The sequence below is a fragment of the Suricata suricatta genome, chromosome 5 (genome assembly GCF_006229205.1).
Source record: "Suricata suricatta isolate VVHF042 chromosome 5, meerkat_22Aug2017_6uvM2_HiC, whole genome shotgun sequence".
Lineage (NCBI taxonomy): Eukaryota > Metazoa > Chordata > Mammalia > Carnivora > Herpestidae > Suricata > Suricata suricatta.
This window is the reverse complement of record NC_043704.1, coordinates 130,075,709-130,099,472: the sequence shown is the minus strand read 5'-3', so window position 1 is coordinate 130,099,472 and position 23,764 is coordinate 130,075,709. Positions and strand designations below refer to the sequence as shown.

Genomic DNA, 23,764 nt, shown 5'->3' with positions numbered 1-23,764 from the left:
TAGATCTAAGTCTATTTTGAGTTAATATTTATATATTATGCAAGATATATGCCAGAGTTCACTTTTTTGATATGTAGATATATTCAGTTGTTAGAATACTTGTGGAAAAGACTATTTCACTGAATTGTCTTTGTATCTTTTTAAAACCCAGTTGTTAATGACAGTGACATACTGCTGTGATACTGTAGCTTTATAGTAAGTCTTGAGATCATCAACATTTTTTCCTTTTCAAAATTGTTTTGTGTAGGTCCTTAGTGTTTTTATATTATTTTAGAATCAGCTTGTCCGTTTCTATGGAAAATACTGGATTATGTTGATGTGTAGGTGAAGTTGGCAAAAATTAATATCTTAACAATATTGAATCTTTTTTTTCAATATTGAATCTTCTGACCCATGATCAAGTTACAGCTCTTCATTTATTTAGGTCATTTTGAATTTCTCTCAGCAGATTTTGTAATTTCACTGTGGATGGCTTAAAAAATTTTTAATGTTCATTTATTTTTGAGACAGAGAGAGACAGAGTGCGAACAAGGGAGGGGCAGAGAGAGAAGGAGACACAGAATCCAAAACAGGATTCAGGCTCTGAGCTGTCAGCACAGAACCTGATGCGGGGCATCATGATCTGAGCTGAAGTCGGACGCTCAACCGACTGAGTCACCCAGGCGCCCCTGTAGATAGCTCTTTTATATACTTTGTCAAGTTTATATTTTATAAATTTTGTTCCTACTATAAATGATATTTAATTCAAAATATACTAAAGATCCTGTACTGCTGAGATAAGTTTTTCTTGAGTACTCTCTTCAGTGCTCCAGGAAATACAAGTTTTTCACCCTGGTGGAAACAGGAGGATACTTTCCTGTATGCAACCCAGACACTGTTCCTTCAAAATCCATGTATTCTCATTGGGGATGCTGTCACCACCAGTTTGGCAAAATTTATTTTTTTGCTCTGTGTGTGTGTGAGAGAGAGAGAGAATCTTGCATATTAACAATGATTTATGGCCTTCCAAAGGGCTGAACTGTATTGATTAGGTACACAGTAGTATTAAAATTATATGGAGACAATAAGGTAAAAATAAGTATCAAAATCTCCTGGGTCAGGATGATTAGGAGAAAAGGTTGAGAAACACCTCTTTAATTACTTTAGATGCTGCTTCTCACCAGACTCAGGTAGTATTTTTATACATTTGTGCTGCTCAGTACTAAGCTGAGTACATTAGGGCATAATCTGCAGATTTCTGGCACTTTCTAGTTGTACCATCCTCTCTCTCTTACTGTGTCCTGAGAATTCTAGGCCCTGGATTCTCCCCAGACTGTCAGCTCTGTCTCCTCAAGTCAAGCAAATATGCCTATTAAAAGATACGTAGCTCTGTAAAGCCATTGAAAATAATTTTATTGATTGAAACTGCTGACTGACAGACATTCCACTGGAGGTTTTCAGACTTAACACCTTACATATTTTATGAAATGGCAGTTTTCTATTCTAGTCCATCAGTTTCTTTGAAATAGAAATTCTGTTGTTTTCTAAACAGTAGTATTATATCTGGCATTTAAATTGCCCAATTATAGATGGCATTACCTTACTTTGTCTTATTCTAATAGGACCTGGCTAATTTTGGGAGCACCTGGCTGGCTCGGTTGGTAGAGCATGTCGCTCTTAATCGTATGGTTGTGGGTTAAAGCCCCGTGTTGGACATGGAGACTACCAAAAAAAAATTATAATAAAACAAAGATATGTAATTTTGGTGTTTTATTTTTTTTACTGTGAAGAGCAAGTAAATCTTAGCATAGGAGTATGTATTTACTGCTAAATTTGTAGGAGAGTAAATTCAGTGTTTATTAAAAATTTTTTTTATGGTTTTTATTTATTTTTGAGACACAGAGACAGTGCGAGCAGGGGAGGGTTGGAGAGAGAGGGAGACACAGAGTCTGAAGCAAGCTCCAGGCTCTGAGCTAGCTGTCAGCACAGAGCCCAACATGGGGCTCGAACCCACAAACCGTGAGATCATGACCTGAGCTGAAGACAGACGCTTAACTGACTAAGCCACCCAGGCGCCCCTAAATTCAGTGTTCAAAATAGGATTCTTCTTGGATTTGTCTTTTTAATACTACTACTGATAGAGCAATGTCTGGATTAAAACATGAATTAGTACTTGGATTCTAAACTTCCTAAATAGAATTTGCTTCAGGGCAAAAACTATGCCTTCCATTTTGTAGGATCATTAGCACTGGAAAGGGATCTTAGAAATTAAGTAGTTAAATCATCTCTGTTAAAGATGAGGTAAAACTAAAGTCTTGGAGTTTATTTGATTTGGTCACTTATATTTAGCAGAGATAGCATAAGAGCCTACTTTTCTTTATGTCCAGGTACTTTTCTGTCCATGTTGTCTCTACTGGTTTGTCACCTCTCAATTCTGCCTAGTGGTTTAGTATTATAATAAATTTCTTAGCTTTTCTCGTACAGCTAGAAGTATGTAAGTCCATAGTAAATACTTACTAGCTTTATTTGGTATAACTTGTATGTTGATTGGTTCATTCCCTTGAAAAATTATGTTCCAGTTACTATGCTGGGTACTGGGGAGACGAGTACAGTCATACATACTTCCCCCCTCCTGTTCTTCCATGCTCTTCCCTGACTCAGGATATCCTATCACTGATGCCCTCGTTGTCTCCAGCTCTCTTTGCTTCATCTTCAATTTCTCTTCGTTCTTTCAGTTGCCCCTGATGGTAGGCAGAATTCCTAATATAGCCCACAAGAATCTCACTTCCCCTCCATGTACATATCCTATATAATCTTCTGTACTGTGAATATGATATGATAGCACTCTTGTGATTACTTTATGACATCTGGCACAGTTGACTAACAAAGTGAGATTAGCTGAGTGGACCTGACCTAATTACATGAACTCTTTAAATGTGGATCTAGGGGCGCCTGGGTTGCTCAGTTGGTTAAGCAGCTGACTTTGGCCCAGGGCATGATCTCACATTTTGTGGGTTTGAACCCCACAGCGGGTTCTGTGCTGACAGTTCAGAGCCTGGGGCCTGCTTTGGGCTCTGTGTTTCCCTCTGCTGCTCACGCTCTCTCTTAAAAATAAACAAACATTAAAAAAAATTAAATGTATACCTAGAGTCAGAAACAAAGACAGTAAGGGATTTGATGTAAGGCAGATTCTCTATTCCTGACTTTGAAGGTGGAGGGGAGCCACATGCTAAGGAGTGGGCAGTCTGTAGGAACAGACAGATGGCAACTTCTGGCTGCTAGGAAGAAAACTGGAACCTTGGTTTGACAAGCACAGTGAACTCCATTTTACCTACATGAACCTAGAGGTGGATTCTTCCTTAGGTGTTCTGGTGAGAACATTGCTCATTGACAGTTTGATTTCAGCTTTAAGAGAGACCCTGAGTGGAGAACCCAGCCACACTATGCCTGGACTTCTGCCCTATAGAACTGTGAATAAATAACTGCTGTCTTAAGCCACTAAGTTTGTGGTAATTTGTTATGCAGCAGTTGAAAACTAATATGAGACTTACACATATATCTCTTTTTCTGGAACACCTTTCTTGGTCTTCCAGGAAGTATTACGGCAGCCTAATAAACTTTTTTTTAAATGTTTTTTATTTATTTTTGATACAGAGAGAGACAGAGCATGAGAGGGGGAGGGGCACAGAGAGAAGGAGACACAGAATCTGAAGCAGGCTCCAGGCTCTGAGCTAGCTGTCAGCACAGAGCCTGATGCGGGGCCCGAACCCACGAACGTAAGATCTGACCTGAGCCGAAGCCGGAGGCTTAACCGACTGAGCCACCCAGGCGCCCCTACGGCAGCCTAATAGATATCCAACAGCACTCTGAATTTCTTGTTTGTAGCACTCAGGTTAACTGACTTGTGTCTTATTTAGTATCTTTAACTCTGGATATAGGGACCTGGTTTGAATTATTCCCTGTATTTATACCCAGTTTGTGGTGAATAATAGCCATTTAAAAAGTGTAAGAAGTGAATGCATAAAAATAAGACATAGTCCCTGACTTTGACAATTTTATTATCTAAAGGTGTTTGGCTATGTTGTGTGTGGATATTCTTGTTTGTGTTTGTGTATGGGATGTGTTTGGGTTTTGGTGGGTAGGACCAGTCAGCTGTTAGTTGCCCAAGTGCAAAGTGAGTTATACTGTATTCTTTCCATGGTCATTTTGCCTTATAACTCCTTCAGTACTTATTTAGACAATTCAAATCACTTTGACACAGGAAGGGTGAGTTAAGGAAGGAAGGAAAGGGAGACAGGGAGGGAAGAAAGGAAAAGAGAGACAGAGGGAGGAAAGGAAAAAGCATGTGCATTTGAAATGCGTGTGGAGAAAGGTGCTCTTCTGTAATGAAATAACTATCATTTGCAGTATTCTGTTGATGATCTGTCAGAGGATTGACATTAAAGGGACAGTGAGATGCAATATTCTACCCAGTTCTTTGCCACAGGGACTAAATCCCATCCATCTTACCCCCAGTGCTCAAGAATAGAAGTTGGTTCTAGGGAAGGCATTTAATAATGTTAGTGTTAAGAGTTTCTCTGACCAACTAGAAAGCAGCTTTCATATTATTAATGTCCAAATCATTGCCAGTAAATAAAGTTTACATGATTGCTGAACACACAGCACAGAAGCAACACAAGAAATAATGGAAACTTCATAGATAAAGAAGAGGGGATTCTGGGAGCTGCTATTGTTAAAAACTGCCTCATAATCCAAGTGTATAGTTTTTTATAACATGGGGTTCACTCTTTATGCTGCCAGAACAGTGCCACATATAAACAAGTCTAAATAGCTGATACATTGGCAATTGTGCATAACCCAAAGCTCCTGTAATAACCAAGCCCAAAAAGAAGCTCGGAAGAGAGAAAGAAGAATGAAAAACGGCGTGTGATGATACGAGCTGCAGTTTAAAGATGAAGGCCCCAAATAGATTATGCAGGACATAGAGAAATTGGATGAATTGGAGTTTAGCCCAGTGCAGCAATCACAGTTAAATGAGAAAGTGCTGAAAAAGACCAGCGTAAAAAGCTGCATGAAAACCTTTGAACATATTCTACAACTCTGAAAAAGAGAATCTGGATGTTTACACAGAATTGAGAAAGCCACAAGTAGAATAAGGGTTCAACTTAGCCAATATTTTGATGCTGTCAAGAACGCTCAGATGTGGAAGTGGACAGTATTCCCTTGCCAGATACGCCACATGTTCTTCTAACATTCTGATCCAGGACATTCCACTTTCTGGTGCCCAGCCACTCTCCATCCTTAAAAAGACCTCAGCCTATGGACCTCCAACTTGATAAGTTTCTATACTTCCCCTTCTCGGACATGGTGTTCCCACGTTTGCCCCCTGGCAGAAAACCTCCTGGTCCTCCCCGTGGTCGACCACCTCCTCAAGTCTTGAAAATGTATGGCCATAAAGTGGGCTTTGCTCTAGATCTTCCCCTTTGTAGGTGGGATGAAGACATGTTATATAGTCCTGACTTGGGGTCATGATGATGATGTTTCCAGTACCAGTGAAGATGACCGGTATGGTGAGGACATGGATCAAGATAAGCATGATAACAGTACTGATAAAAGCAGCACTGACAGATCAGATGGAGACGGTGAAGGGGATGAATTTGTGCACCATGATGATAATGAAAGAGACAACAATGAAGAAAAAAGTTAAGTCTGAGTGTAAGGTATGCAGATATGCCTGAAAAATCAAGGAAGAAAAAGAAGAACATGGAGGAGCTGACTCCTCTTCAAGCCATGATGTTTCAAATGGCAGGTCAGAAATCCCAAAGGAGGGACGAGAAGTAGAAGAATTTTCAGAGGATGATGATGAAGGTGATTCTGATGATTGTGAAGTGGAAAGCAGCATAAAGAGGAATCTCTTTCTGATGACACATCTGTCACCTCTTCAAAGCAGCAAGCTCCCCCACAGTCTGTTCCTCCTTCTCAGAAACAAGCACCTCCCATGCCAGAATCACCTCCTCCTGGATGACTACCACCTGTTCCATCTTTACAGCCACCTGGACCACCTACTGGACTCTCTTGCTGGACCACCGCCAAGAGCTCATCTATTCCAGAGGTCACCTGGAATGCCAGGACTCTGAGGGCCTTTACCTCAACTTTTACCTCCAGGCCCACCACCAGGCTATCTCCCTAACCCTCCCCCAGATCCACCTTCAGGTCTGCCTCATGGCCTTTCTCCTTGGTGGCCCCCACCAAGGCTACCTCCCCCTGCAACCTCCAGGTATTCCTCCACTTCGTCCTGGCATGATGCGCCCCACCTTTTCGTGGTGGCTCCACTTAAGACCTGCCCCACCGGGGCGCCTGGGTGGCTCAGTCGGTTAAGCCTCCGACTTGGGCTCAGGTCAGATCTCACGTTCGTGGGTTCGAGCCCCGCGTCAGGCTCTGTGCTGACAGCCAGCTCAGAACCTGGAGCCTGCTTCCAGTTCTGTGTCTCCTTCTCTCTCTGCCCCTTCCCCTCTCATGCTCTGTCTCTCTCAGTATCAAAAATAAATAAAACATTTAAAAAAAAAAAAAAAAGACCTGCCCCACCTGGGCTTTTCCCACCAGCTCCCCTGCCGAATGTGGGGATTTCAAGTACGCTACCCAACTTGAGTCAGCAACCCAATGCAGATGATATAAGCACAGCCACCATTGAGTAGAAAGCCACAGCAGCCATCAGCACCAAGCCACAGATCACCAATCCCAAGGCAGAGATTACTCGATTTGTGCCCATTGCATTGAGGGTACGTTGGGAGAATAAAGGGGCCACTGCTGCTCCCCACAAAAAGTCAGAGGATGATTCTGCTGTGCCTCTTGCCAAAGCAGCCCCCAAATCTGGTCCATCTGTTCCCATCTCCATGTAAACTAAGGATGATGTTTATGAAGCTTTCATGAAAGAAATGGAAGGACTACTGTGAGAGCTTTTAATGCCAGAACAGGTTTCTGTTCACATGAATGAATGGTTCGTGGGGAAAGATGCTCTTATTAAACTTAGTGAAAGAGCTGCTTTCACTGTCAGGGTATTTTAAAATTTCAGTTCAAGGAATATCCTAAAACTTAGCTTTGTTCAGAATTTATTGCATATAAGAGAGTTATTTCATTCAGAATAGATTGATTATTGAGGCTGTGCTGCTAACATCCATTCCCTCCATACCACCTTTTTCTTCCTGTTTGTTCCCCTTCTCCAATGCCTTGGAAACATGATTGGAGGATCTTTGCTACTTACTTGTTTTGATTCTCTTCTTGTGTGCTATGGGCACCGGCGTAGAGATTTCTGAAAAAAAGTTTCTTTTACCCCATCTTGCCTTTTTTTGTTTGAGTTATTTTAACATTTTCTTGTAAATATTTTGCAATATTTTAGTGAAATGGATGACAATGTCATTTCCTAATACAGAGCAAGATATATGGGAAGAAATTATAGCATTCTTTGATTAAAATTATTTCCCACCAACCTAAACTTTGTTTCGTTTCATAGAATAAATAAATAAATGTTCTACACCAAAACAAAACAAACAAAACAAAACAAAACAAACCCCAAAGTACCTGTAATAGCCAGAGTCAGATCTGGGAAAGGAGACTTCTTGTCCCATACCACCCCAAATCATGTATTCACAAAGAAAATGTATTTTATTTTAGTTACATAATTTTAAATTATCTAGTATGAAAGTCAGTGATTTAATTAACAATAGATTAATTACTAAATGAATAAACATTTTCCATAAAATTACACTGACACACCTTGAGATCTATTTTTCCTTATCTCATAATTGTTGGGTAAAACATGTAAACTACATAAATATTTTAAACTAATAATGTGCCATTGTTTTCTAAGGTAATTTTTATACAGAACTAATTATCTGAATATTACCACAGTGGTTTAAAGCATGTTCCCTTATGCATGCTCAATAAATTAAGAATAATCATTTTAGAATACATTTATCTCTGTAATGAGAAAAATATGATTTATAAAATGCTTTATGTCAGAGTCTTTCATTCATTTGGAAGATAAATGTGTACAGTGAGGGTTTTGGTTTTTGTTTACATAGAAGCTAGATTACATTAATTTTTTGCTTGGGTTTTTTAGGATTGCCTTACACAAATTTCTGATAACATAATTTCTATTTTTATTTTTAATTCCTTTGTAGACCCAAATTAGTGGTTGGGTGAAGGGGATGGGTGCATGGGTGAGTAGTAGTCTTTTTCAGTTTTCAGGTGACTTTTTTTCATTTTCATTTTGAACATTAGTTCGAGAGAACAAAACTTTCCCAATCAGCAAAGGAAGCTACTGTTCTTGATCTTAAGCTGAAATACCATGTTAGGTCCTGTGTTTTCTGCCAGATTTTTATATGCTTTTCCTTTTAGTTCAGTTGTATTTTAAGTGATATTTTAGATGAATGATTGAACACTCATGTCCAGTGTTTTCTTCCTTTATTTTAATCTTTTTAAAATTGTGAAGTATAACACTAAAAAATATGTCAAACAAATGTAGACTGTAATGAATTATTTAAATATAACCTCTACCTAGATCAAGAAACAATGTTGCTATTGCTACAAAAACTCTCGTGGTGCCCAAGTTATGATCAGAACTATTTATTCCAATCCTGCAATATAAACATTAATATGACTTTTATAATAGTCTCTCTCTCTGGGGGTGCTGGAGTGGCCCCAGTTGGTTAATTAAGTGTCCAACTTCAGCTCAGATCATGATCTCGCCTTTTGTGAGTTTGAGCCCTGCACTGGGCTCTGTACTGACAGCTCATAGCTTGGAGCCTGCTTCACATTCTGTGTCTCCCTCTCTCTCTGTCCCTCCCCTATTCATGCTTTGCCTGTGTCTCAAAAATAAATAAAATTGTAAAAATAAAATTTTATAGTACTCTCTTTCTGTTTTCTTCTGTAATTTTGCCATCTAATCTTTTCTCTCCAAACAATAAAATTTAATTTTGCTATTTTTAAGTTAAGTGAATTTTTAATTTAATTTTTTAAATTTACTTCCAAGTTAGTTAGCATATAGTGCAACAATGATTTCAGGAGTAGATTCCTTAATACCCCTTACCCATTTAGCCCATCCCCCCCCCCCACAGCCCCTCCAGTAATCCTCTGTTTGTTCTCCATATTTAAGAGTTTCTTATGTTTTGTCCCCCTCCCTGTTTTTATATTATTTTTGCTTCCCATCTGTTTTGTATTGTGTTAAGTGAATCTTAGAACATGTATTCTTTTAGATATGGTTTCTTTTACATGACACTATCATATTTCAAAAATTTACCTGTGTTATATGAACCTAAGATTATTCGTAATATTCTGCTGAATGCACGCACCACAGTTTATCCATATTCTGCTATTAATGGATAGTTGGTTCCAGTTTTTTGCCTATTGTGAATAATGCAGCCATTCAGAAATGTGCCTCCGTTGAATGTTAGTGTGCATTTCTCTAAGATATGTATCTAGTCATAGAATTTCTGATATATAGGCTCTGCCTACATTCAGCTTAATAGAGAATGCTGTATTAAACAATTTATGCTCCCATGAAAACTGTATGAGATCTCTTGTTCCACATTTTGGGTCTACATTCTTTTTGTTTGTAGCCATTCTATTTGTGATGTAGCAGTGTCACATTATTTGTAAAATTTGAGTTTTTTTTATGACAATGTCAACTACCTTTTTATGTTTATCAGACATTCACATAGCCTCTTTCATCAAGTGCCTGTTAAATCTCTTGCCCATTTTTCTCTTAAGTTCTCTTTCTTTTCTTGTTAATTTACATTTCTTTATGTATGCTGGATATGAACCTTTTGTGAGCTGTGTTATGTTGCAGATGTCTTCTCCCATTCCAGCTTGCCATTTCACTCTTGTGTCATTGAACATGAGGTCTGAATTTAGTGGAATCAAATTTTTCAGTATTTTCCTTTATGGTTAATGCTTTTGAGCTTTTTTTTAGTGTTTATTTTTAATAGAGAGAGAGGTAGGGAAGGAGGGAGGGGAAGGGGCAGAGAGAGAGGGACACAGAATCTAAAGCAGGCTCCAGGCTCTGAGCTGTCAGTACAGAACCCAATGTGAGGCTTAAACTCAAGAACTGAACCACGAGATCATGACCTTACCCTAAGTTGTATGCTTAGCCAACTCAGCCACCCAGGCTCCCCTTTATAGAATTTCTTGAAATCACACTGTGTAAGACCCCCCCGCCCAACTATGTTCTATTCACTCAGAATTGCTCTGGCTCTTCTAGTGTCTTTGCCTTTCTTTCCATGTAAATTTTATTTTATTTATTTTTTCATCTTTTTTTAATTTTTATTTTTTTCTAGTTTATTGTCAAGTTAGTTTCCATGTAACACCCAGTGCTCTTCCCCACAGGTGCCCTCTTCCATGACCATCACCCCCCCTTCCCCTTTCCCCCTCCCCCTTTAGCCCTCAGTTTGTTTTCAGTATTCAAGAGTCTCTCATGGTTTGCCTCCCTCCCTCTCTCTTACTCTTTTTTCCCCTTCCCCCCTCCGTGGTCCTCTGTTTATTTTCTCCTGTTAGACCTATGAGTGAAAACATGGTTTCTGTCCTTCTCTGCCTGACTTATTTGGCTTAGCATGACACCCCCAAGGTCCGTCCATGTTGCTACAAATGGCCAGATTTCATTCTTTCTCATTGCCATGTAGTATTCCATTGTATATGTAAACCACATCTTCTTGATCCATTCATCAAATGATGGACATTTAGGCTCTTTCCATGATTTGGCTATTGTAGAAAGTGCCGCTAGGAACATTGGGGTACATGGGCCCCTATGCATCAGTACTTCTGTATCCCTTGCGTAAGTCCCCAGCAGTGCTATTGCTGGGTCATAGGGGAGTTCTATTGTTAATTTTTTGAGGCATCTCCACACTGTTTTCCAGAGGGGCTGCACCAGTTTACATTCCCACCAACAGTGTAGGAGGGTGCTCGTGTCTCCACATCCTTGCCAGCATCTATAGTCTCCTGATTCGTTAATTTTAGCCACTCTGACCAGTGTGAGGTGGTATCTCAGTGTGATTTTGATTTGTATTTCCCTGATGATTGATGCTGAGCATTGTTTCATGTGCTGTTGACCATCTGGATGTCCTCTTTGGAGAAGAGTCTGTTTATGTCTTCTGCCCATATCTTCACTGGATTATTGATTTTTTGGGTGTGGAGTTTGGTGAGTTCGTTGTAGATTTTGGATATTAGCCCTTTATCTGATATGTCATTTGCAACTATCTTTTCCCATTCCATCGGTTGCCTATTAGATTTTTTGATTGTTTCCTTAGCCATGCAGAGCTTTTTTTCTTGATAAGGTCCTAGTAGTTCAGTTTTGCTCTTGATTCCCTGGCCTTTGGGGATGTGTCGAGTAGGAAATTGCTGCGATCAAGGTCAAGGAGGCTGTTTCCTGCTTTCTGGCTGCTATTGAGGTCAAGGAGGCGGTTTCCTGCTTTCTCCTCCAGTGTTGATGGTTTCCTGTCTCACATTGAGGTCCATCCATTTTGAGTTTATTTTCGTGTATGGTGTAAGAAAATGGTCTAGTTTCATTCTTCTTCATGTTGCTATCCAGTTCTCCCAGCACCACCTGCTAAACGGGCTTCTTTTTTCCATTGAATACTGTTTCCTGCTTTGTCAAAGATTAATTGACCATACATTTGTGGGTCCAGTTCTGGGCTCTCTATTCTATTCCATTGGTCTGTGTGTCTGATTTTATGCCAATACCATACTGTCTTGATGATGACAGCTTTGTAGTAGAGACTCAAGTCTGGGATTGTGATGCCTCCCGTTTTGGTTTTCTTCTTCAGCATTACTTTGGCTATACGAGGTTTTTTGTGGTTCCATTCAAATTTGTTCTAGCTTGCAAAGAATGCTGGTAAATTTTGATTGGGATTGCATTGAATGTGTAGATTGCTTTGGGTAATAATGACATCTTAACATGTTTATTCTTCCAATCCATGAGCATGGAATGTTTTTCCATTTTTTTGGTGTCTTCTTCAGTTTCTTTCATAAGCTTTGTATAGTTTTCAGCATACAGATCTTTTACATCTTTGGTTAGGTTTATTCCTAGGTATTTTATGGTTTTTCATGCAATTGTGAATGGGATCAGTTTCTTGATGTCTTTTTCTGTTGCTTCATTATTGGTGTATAAAAGTGCAACCGATTTCTGAATGTTGATTTTGTACCCTGTGACTTTGCTGAATTCATGGATCATTTCTGGTAGGCTTCTGGTGGAATCAGTTGGGTTTTCCATGTAGAGTATCATGTCATCTGTGAAAAGTGAAAGTTTGACTTCATCTTTGCCAGTGTTGATGCCTTTTATTTCCCTTTGTTGTCTGATTACTGATGCTAGGTCTTCCAGCACTGTGTTAAACAACAGTAGTGAGAGTGGACATCCCTTTTGTGTTCCTGATTTCAGGGGGAAAGTTTTCAGTTTTTCCCCATTGAGGATGATATTAGCTGTGGGCTTTTCATAAACGGCTTTTATGATGTTTAAGTAAGTTCCTTCTATCCTAATTTTCTTGAGGGTTCTTGTTAAGAAAGGATGCTGTATTTTGTCAGATGCTTTTTCTGTATCTATTGACAGGATCATATGGGTTTTTCTTTTCTTTTGTTAACATGATGTATCACATTGATGGATTTACGAATATTGAACCAGCCCTGTAATCCTGGAATGAATCCCACTTGATCATGATGGATAATTCTTTTTATATGCTGTTGAATTCGATTTGCTAGTATCTTGTTGAGTATTTTTGCATCTATATTCATTAAGGAGATTGACCTTTAGTTCTCTTTTTTTTTGTTGGGTCTCTATCTGATTTGAGAATCAAAGTGGTGCTGGCTTCATAGAATGAATTCAGAAGTTTTCTTTCTATTTCTATTTTTTTGAATCACTTGAGAAGGATGGGTATTAACTCTGCTTTAAATGTCTGGTAGAATTCCCCAGGGAAGCCACCTCGCCCAAGGCTCTTACTCATTGGGAGATTTTTGATAACTGATTCAATTTCATCACTGGTTAGGGGTCTGTTCAGATTTTCTATCTTTTCCTGTTTGAATTTTGGTACTGCATGTGTGATTAGGAATTTGTCCATTTCTTCCAGGTTGTCCAGTTTGTTGGCATATAATTTTTATTTAAAAAATTTTTTTAAACATTTTTTTACTTTCGAGAGACAGAGTGTGAGCAGGGGCGGGCAGAGAGAGAGAGAGAGAGGGAGACAAAGAATCCAAAGCAGGCTCCAGGCTCTGAGCTGTCAGCCCAGAGCCCAGTGCGGGGCTCAAGCTCACGAACTGTGAGATCATGACCTGAGCTGAAGTTGGCTGCTTAACGAACTGAACCACTCAGGCACCCCATGTTGGCATATAATTTTTCATAGTATTCCCTGATGATGGCTTGTATTTCTGAGGGATTGGTTGTAATAGATACATTTTCATTCGTAATTTTGTCTATTTGGGTGCTCTCTCTTTTCATTCTGAGGAGCCTGGCTACAGGTTTATCAATTTTGTTTGTTTTTTCAAAAAACCAACTCATGGTTTTGTTGATCTGTTCAGCTGTTTTTTTTGGATCTATATTGTTTATTTCTGCCCAGAACTTTATTATTTCTCGTCTTCTGCTGGGTTTGGGGTGCTCTTGCTGCTCCCCTTCTAGTTCCTTTAGGTGCTCTGTTAGATTTTGGATTTGTGCTTTTTCTGGTTTCTTGAAATAGGCCTGGATTGCAATGTACTTTCCTCTTAGTACTGCCTTTGCTGTGTCCCAGAGAGTTTGGATTGTTGTATTTTTATTTTAATTTGTTTCCATATATTTTTTAATTTCCTCTCTAATTGCCTGATTGGCCCAATCATTCTTTAGTAGGGTCGTTTTTAACCTCCATAAGTGGAGTATTAAAATCCCCTGCAATAAGCACATTCTTATCAATAGATTGTTTCTGTTTGTGATTAATTGTTTTATGTATTTGGGTGCTCCCGAATTCGGCATATAGATGTTTATAATTGTTAACTCTTCCTGATGTAGAGATCCTGTAATTATTATGTCTTTCTTCATCTTTTATTACTGCCTTTTCTTCAATATCCAGTTTGTTCGATAGAAGTATGGCTACTTCGGCTTTCTTTTGGCTCCATTCGCATGATTGGTATTTCTCCATCCCCTTACTTTCAATCTGAAGGTGTTGTCATGTCTAATATGAATCTTATATAGACAGCGAATAGATGGATTTTATTTTTTTGTCCATTCTGCTTCCCAGTGTCTTTTGATTAGATCATTCTGTCTATTTACTTTCAGTGTTATAGAAAAGCATGGGTGTAGAGTCATTGTGTTCTCTGTAATTCATGCTTATAGCAGTGTGTCTGGTACCTTGTATTCCTTGCAACATTTCCCTTCTAGAGTCCCTCTTAGGATTTCTTGTAGGGCTGGTTTGGTGGTAATGAATTCTCTTAGTTTTTATTTATTTGGGAAAACTTTTATCTCTCCTATTCTGAATGACAGGCTTGTGCATAAAGGAGTCTTAGCTGCATATTTTTCTGTACATCACATTGAAGATTTCCTGCCATTCCTTTCTGGCCTGCCAAGTTTCAGTAGATAGGTCTCTAACCACTCTGATAGGTTTACCTTTGTCTGTTAGGGCCCTTTTATCTCTAGCTGCTTTCAGAATTCTCTCTTTATCTTTGTATTTTGCCAGTTTCATTATGATATGTCGTGCTGAATGTCAATTCAAGTTACATCTGAGTGGAGTTCTCTGTGCCTCTTGGATTTCAATGTCTATTTCCTTCCCCAGATTGGGGAAGTTCTCGGCTATAATTTGATCAAGCACCCCTTCAGGACCTTTTTTTTCTTTCTTCCTCTTCAGGAATTCCTGTGATATAGATATTTTTTGTTTGATTATATTACTCAGATCTTGAATTCTCCTTTTGTGCTCCTGGATCAATTTCTCTCTTTTTTTCTTGGCTTCCTCTTTTTCTGTAACTGTGTCTTCTAATTCACCTATTCTCCTCTCTGCTTCTTCAATCCGTGCAGTGGCTGCCTCCATTTTATTATGTACCTCATTTATAGCCTTTTTTTAAAAAGCTATTTGAAGTTCTCTAAGTCTTTTTATCAATAGCTTCTCTGATGACTTCCATGCTTTTTTCAGGCCCAGGGATTAATTTTATGACAGTTGTTCTAAATTCTTGTTCAGTTATGTTGCTTATATCTGTTTTGAACAGTTCTGTGGCTGTGGCTTCTGGAATTTCTTTAGAGGAGAGTACTTCCATTTCATCATTTTGGGTAGCTTTCTGTGTATTATCAGTTTTAAAAGCTCGTTATGACTCTGCACCTGTTAGTATTGCTGTATTAAAGGAGGCTCATTGACTGTCTGGGGCCTGTCCTCCCATTCAGGAAATATTCTTTTAATGGTGTCTCTCGGTTTTTCTTGTTGTGCCTCTGGTTATTTTATTTCCCTACTCAGTGATATTTGGGACTCTCCACCATGTGTACTTTGGCTTATTTCTTGAGTTAGCCCTGAAAAGGAAAACAGACAGACAAACACACAAGGAACAAAAGCACAGACAAATCAAACAAATCAAAGAAGCAAACCAAAAGGGGAAAGAAAAAAAAGAAAAGAAAAGAACAAAAGGGGGGAACAGAAACAACAAAAGACAAAGGACAGTCTAAAAGTGTAAAACCAGTGGAGGGGAGATATAAGAATGAGATAAGGGGAAATATATCTGAATGGCAAGAATTGATCTAATAATGGCAGTGCATCAGTGTTGGTCTTTCCCGGACTCCAGGGGGAAAAAGGAGAAAAGAAGAAAAATCAAAAAGGGCAGCTCTCCCACGCGGATGGAGGTGGTTTGGTGTAGGTAGGTCTCAGGGCGCTGCTCTCCCAGGCCCCACCTTGGTGGTTGTGAGGAGAAGAATGGCGGTGCCCTAAGCCCTTCTTCAAGCAAGCGTTGTAAGCCACTCTTTTGGGTCGATCTCCCTGTGCTGCAGGCGGGCCAAGTTGTATTTTCTAAGCCCCGCCTCATTTCCAAATCCTAGTCCATGCACTTTAATGCTATCGCCCTAGATGGGATGTGCTCTCACAGGCGGCTGGCTTCCTAGCTGGGATTCAGTGGGGGGCTCGGGAGCAGCTTTCTTCTGGCTCTGCCTGGAATTGGCGTGCTGAACCCAAGGAAACTGCACCAGCTAAAGGGGACGAATTTCTCTCCTCTGCCCAGCAGTTATATATGGGATGGTAGTATCCCTCTCTGCCTCAACCTGAGGTTTTTCTCTTCTCTAGAGACCACTCTGTGAGTGTTTTCAGTCTCTCTTTCTCTTCCCCTTTTCTCTCCAGGGCTCTACACTCTTTTCCCAGCTCTGCGCTGGGGTTGAGGGGGGAGTTCCCCTCTCCTCAGAGCATAAAACCGTGACTGGTTTTTATTTCCCCAGTTGGCGCTCTCTCAGGCATCTATGAGGCTGTCTTCTTTTTGGACTGTGTGTGTTTTCCTCCCACTCTTGCAGATCAGAGTATTGTGGCTTCAGTCCTTCTCAGTTTGATGTGGGCGGGCAAAAATTACAGAGCTCCCTACTTCTCCACCATCTTGCCCCTCCATGTGAATTTTAAGTCTTTAATGAGTATCTTATAGTGAACACATACAAATCCTGCAAGTTTTTATTAGATTTATACCCAAGCATTTTTCTGGGATTTTTTCCTCTTTCCTTCTTTCTTTCTTTCTTCTGTATTGTAAATGTACAGTCTTTAACATTTGTAATTTCCAGTTAATTGCTAGTATGTGGAAATACAGTTGCTTCCTCTATATTGACCTTGCATTCAAGAACTTTTCTAAACTCATTCTTGGATTTTTTTTTTAAATAAATTTTCTTGGGATTTTCTCCATGAACAGTATATGTCATCTATGAATAGAGACAGTTTTATTTTTCCTTTCCTAACCTATATGCCTTTTGCTTCTTTTTCTTTTTACTGACTAGGACTACCAGGATGAGAATGAATAGGAATTACAAGAGTATCCATCCTTGCTTTATTTCTGATCTTAGAAGGAAAACATTCACTCTTTTGTCATTAAATAGGGTATTATCTATAACTTTTATAAATACCCTTGATCAGGTTAGGGAGATTCCTTTCTATTCCTAGTGTGCTGAGAGTTTTTGTTTGTTTTTTAATTGTGAAAAGATGTTGTTTTGTTAAATGTAGTTATCACGTGTTTTTTTTTAAATAATTTATATCGGTTTATTCTAGAGTTAAGATCTCAGAATAAACTCCACTTGATTTTGATATATTATTTTCATGTATTACTGGATTCAATTTGCTAATATAAATTAAGGATTGTTATGAACTTTTTGATTAATGATGCTGTCTGTAGTTTTCTTGTAATATCTTTGCCTGTTTTAGGTATTAGAATTATAACATGTTGGCTTCAGAAAGTGGGATGTGCTCCTTCTGCTTTCTGATTGTGCAGATTGGTATTATTTCTTAAGTGTTTGATCGAATTTATCATTGAAGCTATCTAGGTTTGGAGTTTTCTTTCTTGGAATGTTTTTACCTATGAATTTAATTTCTTTAATAGTTGTAGGACTACTTGGGCTACTTTTTTTTTTCTTTCTTGAGTAATGTTTGTATCTTTGAAGGACTTGATTTTTCATGCAAACTAAACCTTGTATGCATAATATTGTTCATAATATTCCCTTAATCTTTCTTGATGTCTTTGAGGTTTTTAACCAATAATCCCCTCTTTTATTCCTGATATTGGTTCTGTCTTTTTTCTTTTGTTGTTCTGGCTAGAGGATTATCAATTTTACTGATCTTTCCAAAGAACTAGTTTTGGGATTCATTCATTTTGTCTAGCTTTTCTGTTTTCACCTTTGTTGGTTTCTACCCTTTATCATTTCTATTCGGCTTGCTTTGTAGTTATTTTATTCTTTTTCTAGTTTCTTAAGTGAAAGCTTAAATTATTAATTTGAGAACTTCTTTTGTGTTTGAAACATTTAATAGATAATCTCCCCTCTAAATACCACTTTAACTTCATCCTCAAAATTTTGACATATTGTATTTTTACTTTCGTTCAGTTGATTTCCTCTTTATGGGGATTATTTAGAATTAGTTTTCCTTTTTTCTCTACTATTAAAGTATCAACTTTGATTTCCAAATACTTGAGGATTTTCTAAGCATCTTTCTGTTACTCATTTCTCGTTTAATTTTGTTATGGCCAGAGTACCTACTTGTATGTTTTCAATTTATTTTATTGTAGCTTATTGCATTTTTAAAATTTCTTCTGAGAGAACAAGAGATACCACAGGGTGGAGGGGCAGAGAGAATCTCTTCAGGTCTCACGAGATCATGACCTGAGCAGAAATTCAGAGTTAGGTGCTTCACTGACTGAGCCACCTAAATGCCCCATCGGTTTATTTTAATATGTTAAAGTATGGTTTTTGGCTCAGAATATGGTCTATCTTGATGAATGTTTCAAGTGCAGTTGAAAATAAAATGTATTATTTTGTTAGGTTCAATAGATAGTATTATTCCGGCCATCTGTGTCTTTGCTGATTTTATCTATTCACTTGTTCTGTTGGTTATTGGGAGGGACATGGTGGATTGTCTGTTTCTTCCATCATTTTTATCAGTTTTTGCTTCCATATGCTTTGAAGCTTTGTTAAGATTGTGATGTCTTTTAGATAAATTGGCCTTTTTATAGTTATGTAATGTCCCTCTTCATCTCTGGTAATTAATTTGTGTGTGCTGCATTCTTACTGATATTATTGACATACCCACATTAGCAGTCTTTATGTTACTGTTTACATGATATGTCTTGTAACATCTTGTTAACTTTAAGCATATCCCTGTCATTACATTTAAAATGGTTTCTTGTAGAAATTAGGTTTTGTTTCTGTATTCAAAATGGTAATCCATGTCATTTAATTGGTATGTTTAGATGTTTACATTTAATGTGTTTATTGTTTTGGCTGGAGTTAGGTCTGCCGTTTTTATTTGTGCCTTCTAGTTTTTGTTTCTGTTCTCTCTTTCCTTCATTCTTTTGGGTTCTTTGGCTTTATTTAGAAATATTTTTATGTTCTTCATTGCCATTTTTACCATACTTCTATATGTTATTTTTTTTAATAGTTGATCTAAGGATAATGATATACATATCTTTTCACAGTCTAAATTGAGTTAATATTTTACCACTTCAAGTTTTAAAAAACCCAAAGCTCCTACTGTCCCCAGGTTATATTTAAGTTGCCTTGTAATATAGGGCAGTACATTATAATACATTGAACTCCTTCCCAGAAAACATTAAAAATTTTGCTTTCAATAAATTGTGCTTCCTTCATATTTGAAGCTCTAGGTTTCCCTCTGGTATCATGTCCATTCAGCTTGAAGAACTTCCTTTGACATTTCTTTTAGACCAAGATTGCTGGAAATGATTTTTCTTTTGTTCCCCTTCATCTGAGAATGTTTTTATTCTGGCTTCAGTTCTAAAGGATGTTTTCATGTGATGCATAATTCTTCTTTCACAGAGTGCTTTGTTTTTGTTTTTAATCTTCTGACCTCCATGGTTTCTAATGAGAAATCCAGTATTTTTTGAATCTTTCTTTTATATTAACCTGTCTTTAAAAGTCTAAGAAAAATGATTTTTGTCTTTATTTCCGGCTTTACAGTTTGATTATGTGTCTTGGCATGATTTTCTTTGCCAAGAAAGAAATCCTTCTTGTGATTTGCTAAGCTTCTTGAACCTATAAATTTATGTCTTTTACCAAAATTGGGAAATTTCCAGCTATTATTTTTTTCAAAATCTTTTTTCTGCAGCAGTTTCTTTCTCTTCTCCTCTGGAGCTCCAGTGACACAAATGTTAAGACCGTTAGTGTTGTCCCAATTTGGTATTATATTAAAAATCTCCCTGGATAAAAGGAAATTTTTTTAAGGTGTTGAAAACTCCTGTTTGATATGTAACTAAGAGGGACAAACCTGCTTTTAATTCAGCTGCTAAATGAAAAGCAGCATATAAATTATATAAGTCACTTAAAGAAGAATATATAAAATTACAAGAAGTCCCCACATAGCCTTAACTTTAAAACATTTTTATAATTTAATAAAAATCATTTTGTTTCCCACCCCCCAGAAAAGATTTCTGGGTGTTGTATATTTACAGATCCACATTGATTTTACTGGCGTTTCCCAACCACAAATAGCCGTGTTTGTATATCCCTATGTAGTGGAGTTCACACAGCGTTTTAGAAGTGAGAGCAAATCTTTCTAGTATACCTAGTGATTTCACTGGTATATTTCAAGTTCAAGATTCCCCCCCCTTCTGATAATAGCTGTATAATCTGAAACTTACATGATTTTAAAGTTCTACTCTAAATTAAGATTTAAGGTTATAAAATGTGTAATTTGCTAGTGTTGCATATTCAGATTACCTTTATTAATTTGGAATTTATGCTTAATATAACAGTTAAATATCATGGCTATAGATATTGTATGTGTGTGCATATATTATATGACAGTCTAGAGATTTATTTTTTTCAAGTTGTTACTGTATAAAATGTTACCTTGTGCTTCAAATTAATACTTAAAGTTGAGTGAGGACATGTTTGGGTACCCTCCATTCTGTTATTTGTTTATAAATGAAGTGAATTGTCCTGTCACTCTTAGGCACTGATTTAGTTTTTTAAAAAGTTTGATCAAGAAGTATGAGTAATGAAGCTATTTGTTAGATGTGTCTTCCTTGCTTACTTAGCCATAAACTGAAAATGTTAGTAATTGGTTTAAATATGTAAATATTTCAGTTACATGTATAGTCTTGTAGACAAGAATGTGATATTTTTATGCAAAAATGATTTGTCTTATGGTAGGTTCACCTGTGTTCTGTGATTCTTTTCTAAGAAATGACAGTCTCTCACTCTTTTTCCTGTACTTTGTACTTTGTAAGTATCACCTACTTGTAACTAACTCAAATAGAGAGCTGTAAAAAAGAATATTAAGATTGCCATATTGTGGAAAAATTTTCTAGAGTGGGACATACTTCTACAGTTATATAATGGCAAGGGATCCCTTGTTACTGGAATGATTTAAAAATATATTCTTTCCAGAATCTGATGTCTGTTTGGGTATTTAGAGATAACCACATGCACATGAAGAATGATTGATTGCTACATCACTGTTGCTGTTAACTTATTTAAACTCTAAGGAAGTGAAGTGGTCCAGAATGTAAACAGCAAGAGGGACCTTGATCTGTAAATTAAGCAAACTAGACTCTAGTCTCTCTTTCACTAGTTCAGCCTCTATTAGCCGTGCTCTTCTCATTTGTAAAATGAGGTGATTGAACTTGCTCTCTCTAAGGCTATTTCTGTCCCTAATATATTACTTTGACAACTCTATAAACTATTATATTTGGTTAATAAATTATATCAGTTAAGTCACAGCAATTTGGGGGAGCAGACAGGAGGAGATTTCAGTAGATTTAGCTTAGAATGAGGTTAATGATTCCTTTTTCTTCTATTAACCTTTTTCATTTCTGTGGGTAGTAACAACATTGATTTGAATATTTTCTCTAGGTCTTTCTTGTTCTGGCACTTTCCTTATACACATCAAAGGCTACATAAAAATCACAAAATGGCAGAAACTTTGGCTATTTTCTTAGTGCCCATTTATTTCCCATTTTCCTCTAATGCACTGAATTCTGATTTTGTTTGGGCATTTGATCCCCATTCACTGGAAAATGATCCCCTTCCTGTCTCCAGGGTGTCATAATCAAGTGGTTAATTTATTTAGGCATAGCCGGTGACACAAGACTGGACAATGAGAAGTGAAAAGAAATTATATGGATGCCTTTGCAGCAGTTTCCTCACTCATTAAAAATAGACATAAAGGACACTTCTAATTTCTAGTTCCATATGTAAGAAACTTGGAAGTCACCATTCTGTCCTAACAAGCACAAAGCTGAACAGACTGAATGAAAATTTAACAGCTCTTCTTGTGACCCAGGGCAAACCCATGCCCCCAAGATTGGATAGACAAGAACAAACATAGAAAGCTGAGGCTTGGAGAGCAGAGTAGAAGAGTAGAAACTCCTAAGGAATCAGTGTTGGGGAAAGAAAAACTGAGCTTTAATTGACAAATTGTTAAAGGTTCAGTATGGACAACTTTGAGAGTTAAAAACACCAGGGATCCAGTCAGAGGCCACCACAATATTGTAAGGTTTACCTCCAGGAGCCAGATGAGGTTCTCACAGTAAATATCAGAGAAAACCCCTCATGCTTCTGGCAGGGGCCAGGGTTTGGGGGGGCATTTTGAAATATGATAGAGCACTTGGTTCTTTTTTATTTTTTAATGTTTTATTTATTTTTTAAAGAGTGTAAGCCAGAGAGGGGCAAAGAAAGACAGAGGATCTGAAGTGGGCTCTGTGCTGATAGCAACAAACCTGATGTGGGACTAGCTAAAGGTGGATGCTCAACTGACTGAGCCATGCAGTTGCCCCCAGGACACTCTGTTCTTATAAAGGCCTACCCTCAGGGGAGACTAGTTAACCAGAGTCTCACTGACCCTGAGGAAAAGGAAGTAAGTACCCAACTCAAGCCTCCTCTAGCTGTCCTGTCCCACCTGGAGGCTGGAGAGAGTGGCCTGGGAAACCCTGGTGAAGTTCACAGACCAGAGGCATAGGCTCACTAAGGAAAAGACCTAATCATAGGACCCTTCCCCTCTCCTCATACCTCACAACATATTAATTACAAAAGGCCTGTTTATAGTGGTTGGTTCCCTTTACCCAATACATCATGTCTGGTGGTTAAGAAAAAAAAATTAGAAGATCTATAAAAGTCAAAAAGCACAGTTTGAAAAGAGATGGAAATCCTAAGAAAGAACCAAAAGGAAATGCTAGAGATCAAAAACACAGTAAAAGATTTAAAAAAAAAAGTGATGAACTTCTTAATAGACTGGACACAACTGAACAAAAATGTCTGAGCTAGAGGATATAACAATGGAATCCTCATAAACAGAAAGCAAAGAAAATAAAGTCAGAATATTTATGAGACAACTACAAAAGGTGTAACATACTTGTAATGGGAATGCCAAAAGGGAAGAGAAAGGAGCAGAAGAAATATTTTAAACAAGCATGACTGAGAATTTCCCCAAACTAAAGACACTAAACTACATATCCAGGAAGTTCAGAGAACACTAAGCAAGATATATATAAAGTGCAGCCACAACAACAAAAAACACCTAGGTGTATCATTTTGTAAATTATAGAAAATCAAAGATAAAGAAAAAATACCTTACCTGTAAAAGAGCAAAGGTAAGAATTATATTCAACTTCTCAGGAACCATGCAAGAAAGAAGAGAGTGGAGTGAAATATTTCGAAAGGTAAAGAAGGGTGCTTAGATGGCTCAGTCAGTTAAGCCTTTGACTCTTGATTTTGGTTCAGGTCAGGTCATGATCTCATAGTTTGTGGGTTTGAGCCCCGTGTCGGGCTCTGCACTGACAGTATGGAGCCTGCATGGGATAACATGTTTCGCTGTCTCTCTGCCTCTCCCCCTGCATTCACTCTTGCTCTCTCTCTCTCTCTCTCATGAATGAATGAATATATAAATGAAATAAAAAGGTAAAGAGAATAAAGATTTTCTTAGGCAAATAAAAATTAAAGAAGTTTGTAACTGGTAGACCTGCCTGTAAGAAATGTTAAATGAGGTTCTTACATGGAAGGAAAATAATACAGATCAGAAACTCGGATCTACATAAGGAGAAGCATTGAAGGAGTATGTCATAGTAAAATAGTTTTCCAGTTTTTAATATATGAGCTTATTTAAAGTAACAGTAT

General features: G+C 37.8%; 1 protein-coding gene and 1 pseudogene across 2 annotated transcripts in view; both read left to right on the top strand.

Annotated features, from left to right (window-relative positions):
- ANKRD28 (ankyrin repeat domain 28) overlaps window positions 1-23,764 on the top strand; it is a 158,602-nt gene that overhangs the window by 33,678 nt on the left and 101,160 nt on the right. The window lies entirely within an intron of this gene.
- On the top strand, window positions 2,276-6,932 carry LOC115292505 (annotated as a pseudogene).